General features: G+C 53.5%; 1 long non-coding RNA gene across 2 annotated transcripts; it reads right to left on the bottom strand.

Moving 5' to 3' along the window:
- Positions 1 to 1,223: 1,223 nt before the first annotated feature.
- On the bottom strand, positions 1,224 to 8,500 carry LOC148774540 (uncharacterized). 2 transcript variants are annotated; one of them, XR_016035704.1, is made up of 3 exons: positions 8,277 to 8,500; positions 4,200 to 4,404; positions 1,224 to 1,825 (listed from the first exon to the last, which is right to left on the bottom strand). It is a non-coding gene; the product is annotated as an uncharacterized LOC148774540 (long non-coding RNA). The 2 variants fall into 2 exon arrangements; XR_016035703.1 differs by having other exon boundaries at positions 1,793 to 2,032.
- Between the last annotated feature and the right edge of the window lie 771 nt (positions 8,501 to 9,271).

Here is a 9,271-nt window from a genome sequence, read left to right as displayed (position 1 = left end):
TGGAATTTTTTTGAAAAATAGATATGCCCAGGTTTTTCTCTTTTTGGCCAGAGATCCCGATAGGTTTCTACTGAGCAGAAATGTTTTAAAACACCTGAACTCTATGATGCCCTTTTACTTATACCTAGTTTGTTTCCATTTTTCTATTTCATGTTCAGAGCCCCCATGTCAGTCAGTTTTGATGTTCTCCAATTTCTACATCTCTCCTTTCCTCTGGATATTCTTTCTTGGCCCTCATCATGTGTAGTAGAGAAGCTTCTCTATGTGCATTCACACACACACATGTGCGTATATATATATATATATAATATGTAGAATGTATAAATTTTAGAAAACTTATGGATCTTTGCCCTACTAAATTTTTTGATGTTTGATTCCACTTGTTTGACTTAGTAGGAATAGAATGCTACATTTCTAATTAAAAAAAAAAGTAGGCAACAAGCAATAAAGGTTTACTGTATATCTCAGGGAACTGTAGTCAATATCTTGTAATAACCTCTACTGGAAATTAATTTCAAAAATAATATGTGTGTATACATATACCTGAGTCCAGTTGCTGTGCACATGAAATATTATAAGTCAAATATGCTCCTATCAAACATATATATATCCGTTCCGTTTGTTCCGTCCGTTCCGTCACTCAGTCGTCTCTGACTCTTTGCGACCCTGTGGACTGTAGCCTACCAGGCTTCTCCATCCATGGGATTCTCCAGGCAAGAATACTGGAGTGGGTTACCGTTTCCTTCTCCAGGCGATCTTCCCGACCCAGGGATCGAACCTAGGTCTCCTGCATTAGAGGCAGATGCTTTAACCTCTGAGCCACCAGGGAAGCCCATATATATATATATATGTGTGTGTGTGTGTGTGTATGTATTATATATATATATGTGTGTATATATATGTATATATATAATTTAAGAAAAGATGCCTAAGGGCTTCTTTCTCACTACTTTGTCCCCCTAAAGCATCACACACACAACCCTCACTGGATTAATTACTACCGGGCTACAGCACCCTGCTGAGGGTGCTTGGATGCAAATAGGAAAAGGAGTACGTCAAGGCTGTATATTGTCACCCTGCTTATTTAACTTATATGCAGAGTACATCATGAGGAACTTTGGGCTGGAAGATGCACAAGCTGGAATCAAGATTGCCGGGAGAAATATTGATAACTGTAAGAATGCGCCGCGGCAAGACAGAAAGAGCGCCAGAAGGGTGATCAAGAGGCTTTATTGGGCAATCGCTCTCGGGCAGAACCCCCAGGAGCAAGCAGGGAGGGGCGGGAGTCTGCAACTTGTGGGAAGGGAGGCGGCGCTCTTATACCCCGGTGATTGAGGATGTGGCAGACCCTCTCCATATAGGGTAAGGATCGGACCCTGAGATGCTGGTTGGTCTATATGGCCTCCTGTAGGTTTTTAATTGGCCGTCGTCTTGGCGCCTCTGTGTCCATCAGTCTGCCTGGCAACAGGCCGTTGATTGGTGGATGGCTGTCTCCGGGAAGTTCCTCGGGACCTTCCGACGGGGGGGGGGGGGGGGGGGGGGGGGAAGGGTTTGCTGACGTTTCCCTTCGGTACTCTCAGCCAGCGGTCAGCATGACCTTTCATCCCAGCCTTTTTGATATAGGACAAGGGGCGCCGTTCGTCTTCTGGCTACTTCCTGCTGAACGGGGTCGACGTGGGGTTGGGGCCAGTCAGGACAAAAGGCCAGCCTATGCAGGACTGCAGGGCGGATCTATATCTTCTTGGTTGAGTCGGGTGTAGGCTGTCGGCACCATGGCCTGTCTGGCTGCGACCTGGGCTAGTTCTTGGACTCTGCGAAAAACAAGCTGTAGGAGACAGGGGCCTATGGTGAGGCCTATAATTAGTAGGAGTACAGGGCCCAGAAGGGGCAAGAGGTAAGGGAGTAAGCCATTAAGTCCGGTCCAGAGGGGGCTTTCCTGGAGCTGTCTGCGCCTTTGTTCTAGGTCGTCTTGTAGTTCCTTTATTTTGGTCCGGACTATTCCGGAGCAGTTAGCATAGAAGCAGCATCTTTCCTGCAAGAAAAGGCATATATATGCCGCCTTCTTTGGCGGTGAGGAGGTCTAGCCCACGTCTATTCTGGAGGACAACTTCTGCCAGTGAATCTGTCCCTGAAGTTCCAGCATGGTGTCAGCTACATGCTGGACATCAGATATGATCTGTTGGGAGAGTTTGGCGTATGTGTGTTGTGAGAGCCCGATCCCTGCTGCCAGGCTGGTGGACAGGCCTAGTCCCACCAGCAGAGGCACCATCTGGACCGCTCGCGTTTTTCTTCCGGTTACATGATCTAGGGTGGGTATGGGGACCGGCTCTTTTCCTGAGATTAGATCGATGTCTGGGAGCAGGATTGCGAGTATGCAGGTTCCCGTCCAATTTGTAGGGAGGAAAGTATAGGCTAGGTTTCCTCCACAAACAAAGACCAGGGGATAAGGGGCACATACCGAGGTGGTGATATTCTGTATTGCGGTGCAGTTGGCAAAGTCTTCTACTCCCACATCTAGAGCCGTCTCATTATCTATCAGTTGGCCTCTCAGGCAGTATCCCATTGAGGCCTCAATTGGTTGTACCCGCAAAGGCAGTGTCACCTTACATGCTGATGGTCTGTAGAAGTGTTAACTGGTTGAGAGTAGTTGGCCAGGATGGCTAGCGGGCAGGGGGTCCCTATGGCCAGGCATATCCAGCAACCTTGGGCCCATTCGGGACTGGACTGATTTAAGGTGTTACAAGTTAGTTGTTGGAGAAGGCAATGGCAAGCCACTCCAGTACTCTTGCCTGGAGAATCCCAAGGATGGAGGAGCCTGGTAGGCTGCAGTCCGTGGGGTCGCTAAGGGTTGGATACGACTGAGCGACTTCACTTTCACTTTTCACTTTCACAGATTGGAGAAGGAAATGGCAACCCACTCCAGTGTTCTTGCCTGGAGAATCCCAGGGATGGGGGAGCCTGGTGCGCTTTCGTCTGTGGGGTCACACAGAGTCGGACACGACTGAAGTGACTTAGCAGCAGCAAGTTAGTTGTATTAGGTTTGTGCTTGCTGGGTCTAGTTGCAGAGGGCCCCGCCAGTCGGGTAGGGCCAGGGGATGGTAATGGACTTTTGGAAAGTAATGATCTATTACTGTTTGGAGCTTCTGTTGGGCCTGTTCCCTTTGCACCATATCCTGGACTCCCCCTCCATCTGAGACATGTATAGGTGCCCTTAGGTTCCAGCAAACCTCTTTGCCCATCTGATCTGGGCATGCAGGCGAGGAAGGGCCTGAGCCCGTCGTGCCCGGGAAGTGTCCTGTTTGTGTGGCTGTCCAATAAGTTTTGTTTTCTGGGCCTTTGCATTGGCATGCCTGCTCTTTAAGGTAGCATAGAGAGTGGAGAGTCTCTTGGTATTCTGAGCAAGAGCAGTTTCCTAGCTGGCCTGGGGGCAGGGCGTCTGGGACTGGGATGGCATTAACGTATTGCCATGAGTTGGCGTTTCCGATGTGTGAGTATCCCCCTGAGGAAGACATGTATCCTGACCCTACAAAGTTGTAGGCCATTTTATCTCCACAGTTAACTGCTTGAACCTGTTGGAACCTTCCCTCAGGGTATTGGGAGAGGGTCCCCCCTGCACAGTTGCAAGGCTTTCCCATCTGTCTAGCCAGGATTTGTCTTGCTTTTGCCGGGTCATCAAACCCCCCGTAGGTCTGGCCGAGGAGGACCAGTAATAGGAGGGCACCCGTCATTCTCGGCCACTGGTGGGAGCGAGGTCTGGGAGATTGTTAGCTTTGTGGGGCCCGTCAAAGAAGACTGGTATGTGTATTTTGGCGAGGCCTTTGGACCTAGATCTAGGTTTGGACCTCTTTCTGGAAGGCCGAGGGGGGCTCATTTGAGCCTGGTCACATGGTACCAGGGCTCGAGGCCTGAGAGCTTGGCTGCTGTGGGGGTGGTCAGAATTACCGTGTAGGGACCCATCCAGCAAGGTTGGAGGGGCCCGGGAGACAGGGTCTTGAGTAACACCTGGTCTCCCGGTGACAGCGGTCTGAGGGAGCCGCTGTCCTCTCTGGGTTGCGGCAGTACCCGATCTGTGTGTTCTCTGAGTAGGGCGCGCAGGCGGGTGAAGAGGGGCAGGTAATCGGCTAGGGGGGGTGGTTTTTCTGGGGGCAGGTGTGTCAGCAGGTAGGGTCTGCCATATAGCAGCTCGAAGGGGGTCAAACCTGTTTTTGAGTGCGGTGTTGTGCGGATGCGGGTGAGAGCCAAGGGAAGGAGGTCGACCCAGGAGTGCTGCACTTCTGAGGCAAGTTTGGTGAGGTGGGTCTTGAGAATCCCGTTGGCTGGTTCTACCTTCCCCGAGGATTGAGTTCGGTACAGGATGTGGAGGTGCCAGGTGATGTTGAGGGCCGCGGCTACCTGCTGGGTTATCTGTGAAATAAAGGCAGGTCCGAAATCGGATTGAAGGGAGCTGGGGAGTCCGAATCAGGGGATGATGTGTTTGACCAGGGTTTCAGACACTATTGCGGCTGTTTCACAGGAGGTGGGGAAGGCTTCGACCCATCCTGAGAACGTGTCAACGAGCACCAGCAGATAGCGATAAGCCCGGTGCTTGGGCATGTGAGTGAAGTCCACCTGCCAGTCCTGGCCGGGCAGATGTCCTCTCAGCTGGTGGGTCTCCTGAGGAGGCCGGAGCCCTCCTTGGGGGGAGGTCGTTGCGCAGGTCAGACAGAAGCGATGTACAGTCTGGATGGCCTGTTTGAGGTGCAGAGGGGAGAAAAGCGGGCTGAGGAAAGTTAGGAGAGCGCGTGGTCCGATGTGGAGGGTGTTGTGTATTTGTTTTATGATGGCGACGGCCTGTTGTTCGGGCAGGACCAGCTTTTCGTGGAGTGTGATCCATCCGAAAGAGTGTGTTTGTGTTCCCTCCTGGGCAAGTAGGGCTTTGGCTTCTGCTGTGGTGTACCTAGGGGTAAAGGAGGTCTCCAAGGCCAGCAGGCCAGCAGAGGGGGCTACCCCCTGCCGCAAGGCGGTTTGTCGGGCCACCTGGTCGGCTAAGTTATTACCTTGAGCAATTTTGTCACGGGCCGCCTGGTGTCCCCGGCAATGCAAGATGGCTACCTTTTTGGGCAGGGGGATGGCTTCCAGCAGTTTGGTGATATGGAGGGTGTTACACACTGGTGAGCCCTTGGTTGTGAGGAACCTCTTTCCTTCCAGATTGCATGTGAGTGGGCAATTAGCAAGGGGTACTTAGAGTCTGTGTAGATGTTGGCCTTCTTGTCTTTTGCCGGGTGTAGGGCTCGGGTTAGTGTGGTTAATTCTGCCTTCTGGGAAGTCGTCCCCAGTGGCAAGGGTTGAGCCTCGAGGACTCCCTGTAAGGTCACCACGGCATAGGCTGCTGCCCGGTGCCCATCCAAGTCCTTTTTGGAGCTTCCGTTGACAAACATGGTTATGTTGGGATCTGGCAGTGGCTCTGCAAAGAGGTTTGGGGGTGGTTGTGTCAAAGAGTCTAAGATTTCAGTGCATAGATGAGCCGGGATCTTTAAGGAGAGAGGAAGAGAGCAAAGCGCAGATAGCGGGTTTAGCTGAGAGCTACGTGCCACAGTGACCTGTGGGTTGTCTAAGAATATTAGGTGAAATTGTTGTAGTCTGGAGTCGCTGAGGTCAGGGAGGAATCTGGAAGCCAAGAGATCGCCGAGGTGGTGTGGGTAGAAGATGGTTAGGGGTTGACCTAGGATTAACTTTTTTGCGTCCATATAGACCGCCGCCGCTGCTGCCAATGCTCACAGGCAGGGAAACCACCCCCTGGCAGTGGGGTCTAGTTGTTTGGAGATGAAGGCGACAGGCAGTAGCTCAGAGCCTACCGGCTGTACTAGGGCCCCAAAGGCTATTCCCCCCTTTTCATCAGTATAGAGATGATATGGGTAGTTTGGATAAGGCAGAGAAAGAGGGGCGGCAGACGTCAGAGCAGAGCACAGCGCAAGGAAGGCTCAGGTGACCTCGTTCTGTGAGGAGAGTGGCCCTTTTGGGGTCTCTTTAGCTGTTGCATAGATGGGTCTTGCCAGTGAGGCATAGTTGGGAACCCAATGGCGGAAAAATCCCGCCAGACCTAGGAAAGACAGAATTTGGTCTCCGTTGGTCGGAGGCTGGATAGATCAAAGGAGGTTGCGGCGGTTGGTTGTGAGGGCCCTGGTGGTGGGGGTAATTTGCAATCCCAGGTAAGTAACTGAGGACTGGTTGAGTTGGGCCTTTGACTGTGAGGCCTGGTATCCTTTGGAGGCCAGGAAGTTAAGGAGGGCTGTGGTATGTTGTTTAGAGAGATGTTCAGAAGGGCTGCATAGCAAGAGGTCATCTACATAGTGGAGTAGGGTACTAGGGCCAAGAGGGCAGAGGGCCAGGTCTTGGGCCAGGGCCTGGCCGAAGTAGTGGGGGCTATCCCGGAACCCCTGAGGCAGGACCGTCCATGTGAGTTGGGTGGCCTGTCTGGTGTCGGGATCAGTCCAAGTGAAAGCGAACAGAAATTGGCAGTCAGAGTGGATCGGGATGGTAAAGAATGCATCTTTGAGATCGATTACTGTGAAGTGAGTGGTGTCTGGGGGTATATGGGATAGTAGAGTGTAGGGGTTAGGGACCAACGGGTGTGCGGTGATAACCGCCTCATTGATCAGCTGAAGGTCCTGGACCAGTTGATAAGCTCCTGAGGCTTTACGGACCGGAAGGATGGGGGTGTTACATGGGGACGTGGTAGGAACCAGTAGGCCCTGTCCCAGGAGGCGATCAACGATTGGCTTGAGTCTGCGGAGGTTGGCCTGGGACAAGGGGAACTGGGCCCGAGCTGGAAAACAGGTGGGGTCCCTTAGATGGATGAGGACTGGGGGTTGGTGTTGGGCAATTACTGGGATCCTAGTGTCCCAAACCCGGGGATCTATTTGGAAGTTTGATGACCCAGTGAGCGTCATTAGAAATCTGCCTGTGGAGGGGAAAGGCCTCGGGGCCGAGTGGAGCATGGCCCTGAGTTTTGTTAGAATATCTCTTCCCAACAGAGGGGTCGGGCAGGAGGGAATAACTAGGAAAGAGTGAGTAAACAGGCAATCGTCTAGTTGACAGTTTAAGGGTTTGGTCTCTAGAGGCTGTGACGGCTGGCCATCAATTCCCAGACCCTCGGCTCCTGCTACCTGTCTCAAGGGGAGCAGGGGGGCTGGGGCGACTGGAAAGGAACCTTGAGATGGTAGCCCATGAGATCGCGTGTGTGAGCTGACTGGTGACGGGGAGGGTGTTAAGGGAAGTAGTGGGGGGTAGAGGATGGGGGCAGGAGGAGGGTATGTATGTTGGTTCAGGCGATTGTGTATCGGTTTGGGAAGTTGGGGAAGGAGTGGGAGCCGTAGAGGAAGTGGGAGGAAGAATGGGTGTTGTCGGAGCCGTTTGGGAGGTGGGGAAAGTGAGGGGGAAGGAGTGAGAGCCGTAGAGGAAGTGGGAGGAGGAATGGGCGTTGTCGGAGCCGTTTGGGAGGTGGGGGAAGGTGAGGAGGCTGCCGGAGCCAGAGGAGCATAGGGTGGGGGAGTGACCAGGTCCTCGAAGGAAACAGAGAAGGCAGAGGACTCGGGGCCTGGCGATTCCTTGGGAGGGGGGTCGGGGTTTGAGCAAGTGGGTCGTCTAGGAGCCATGGTGACCATGATCAGGCTCGGGGAGCAGGTTGTGCACAGGGTGGGGCGAGAGCGCAGTGCCCAGAAAGCCTGTATATAAGGGACCTCAGACCATTTTCCCGTTCTCCGACAGTAATTATCTAGATCATGGAGGACTTCAAAGTCTAGCGTCCCGGTGGGGGGCCAATGGGAATCATTGTCTAGGGGGTACTGAGGCCAAGCCTCCGAGCAGAAGAAGGTGAACCGTTTAGGCCGGATATAGCCTGTCAGCCTCAGATTCTTTAGATTGGCTAGCAGGCATTCTAGTGGAGTGGACCAATTGGGCTTGGGTTTGGAAGCCGTCGACCCCATGGCGACCACGTGGGGCTAGCCTCTATTGTCCAGGTGTCCCCGGGTGAACAGAGGCAGCCGGATCGGAGGTCTCGAGAGAGAGACCAGGGGCTAGCCTCTATTGTCCAGGCGTCCCCAGGCAAACAGAGGCAGCCAGATCGGAGGTCTTGAGAGAAACCGGGGGTTACTCAGCCGATTAGGACGTCTCCGGCATGAGCTGAGAACCGGGAGAAGGCATAGCTGCCGGATGAGGGCCCGATAAGTGTGCACCGGTTATCTGGCCCTAGGAAGTGGTCGCCCAGGCTGGCGGGACCCAAAGCCGGAGGGACTTACCCCGTCGTCTGCCGTCCGGGAGGTTGGTCCGTGTCTGGGGCGCGTATGTCCGCGGCAGTGGAGCTCTAGGGGGCCCGCAAGGCGTGAGCTGGGGCCCTCACCTCGAGCCCCACGTTGGGCGCCAAATATAAGAATGCGCCGCGGCAAGACAGAAAGAGCACCAGAAGGATGATCAAGAGGCTTTATTGGGCAATCGCTCTCGGGCAGAACTCCCAGGAGCGAGCAGGGAGGGGCGGGAGTCTGCAACTTGTTGGAAGGGAGGCGGCACTTTTATACCCCAGTGACTGAGGATGTGGCAGACCCTCTCCATATAGGGTAAGGATCGGACCCTGAGATGCTGGTTGGTCTATATGACATCCTGTAGGTTTTTAATTGGCCGTCGTCTTGGCGCCTCTGTGTCCATCAGTCTGCCTGGCAACGGGCCGATGATTGGTGGATGGCCGTCTCCGGGACCTTCCTCGGGACCTTTCGACGGGGGGTGGTTTTGCTGACGTTTTCCGTCTGGTACTCTCAGCCTGCGGTCGGCGTGACCTTTCAATAACCTCAGATATGCAGATGACACCACCTTTATGGCAGAAAGTGAAGAAGAACTAAAGAGCCTCTTGATGAAAGTGGAAGAGAAGAGTGAAAAAGTTGGCTTAAAGCTCACCATTCAGAAAACTAAGATGATAGTCACATCACTTCATGGGAAATAGATGGGGAAACAGTGGAAACAGTGTCAGACTTTATTTTTTTGGGCTCCAAAATCACTGCAGATGGTGATTGCAGTAACCCAGGGCTGGAGTCGGGGATACAGGAGCCCCAGGGTCAGCTGGGGGACTGTGGGTGGGGTGGGATGGGCGTGGTGTGGTCAAGGCCAGGAGCTCAAAGCAGGTGCTCGGTTGTGGGGGTGGGGCAAGACCAACCTGCGGGTCACAGTGCATCTCGGGCCTCCACCCTTCTGGCCCTCGCCTCCATGTACAGATAGATGCTCTCCTGGCCCCTCTTCTACCAGG

This window comes from Moschus berezovskii, chromosome 21 (genome assembly GCF_049115385.1).
Source record: "Moschus berezovskii isolate FMDL1 chromosome 21, NW_MosBer_1.0, whole genome shotgun sequence".
Lineage (NCBI taxonomy): Eukaryota > Metazoa > Chordata > Mammalia > Artiodactyla > Moschidae > Moschus > Moschus berezovskii.
The sequence above is the reverse complement of the archived record's forward strand: the minus strand, read 5'-3'. Positions and strand labels throughout refer to the sequence as shown.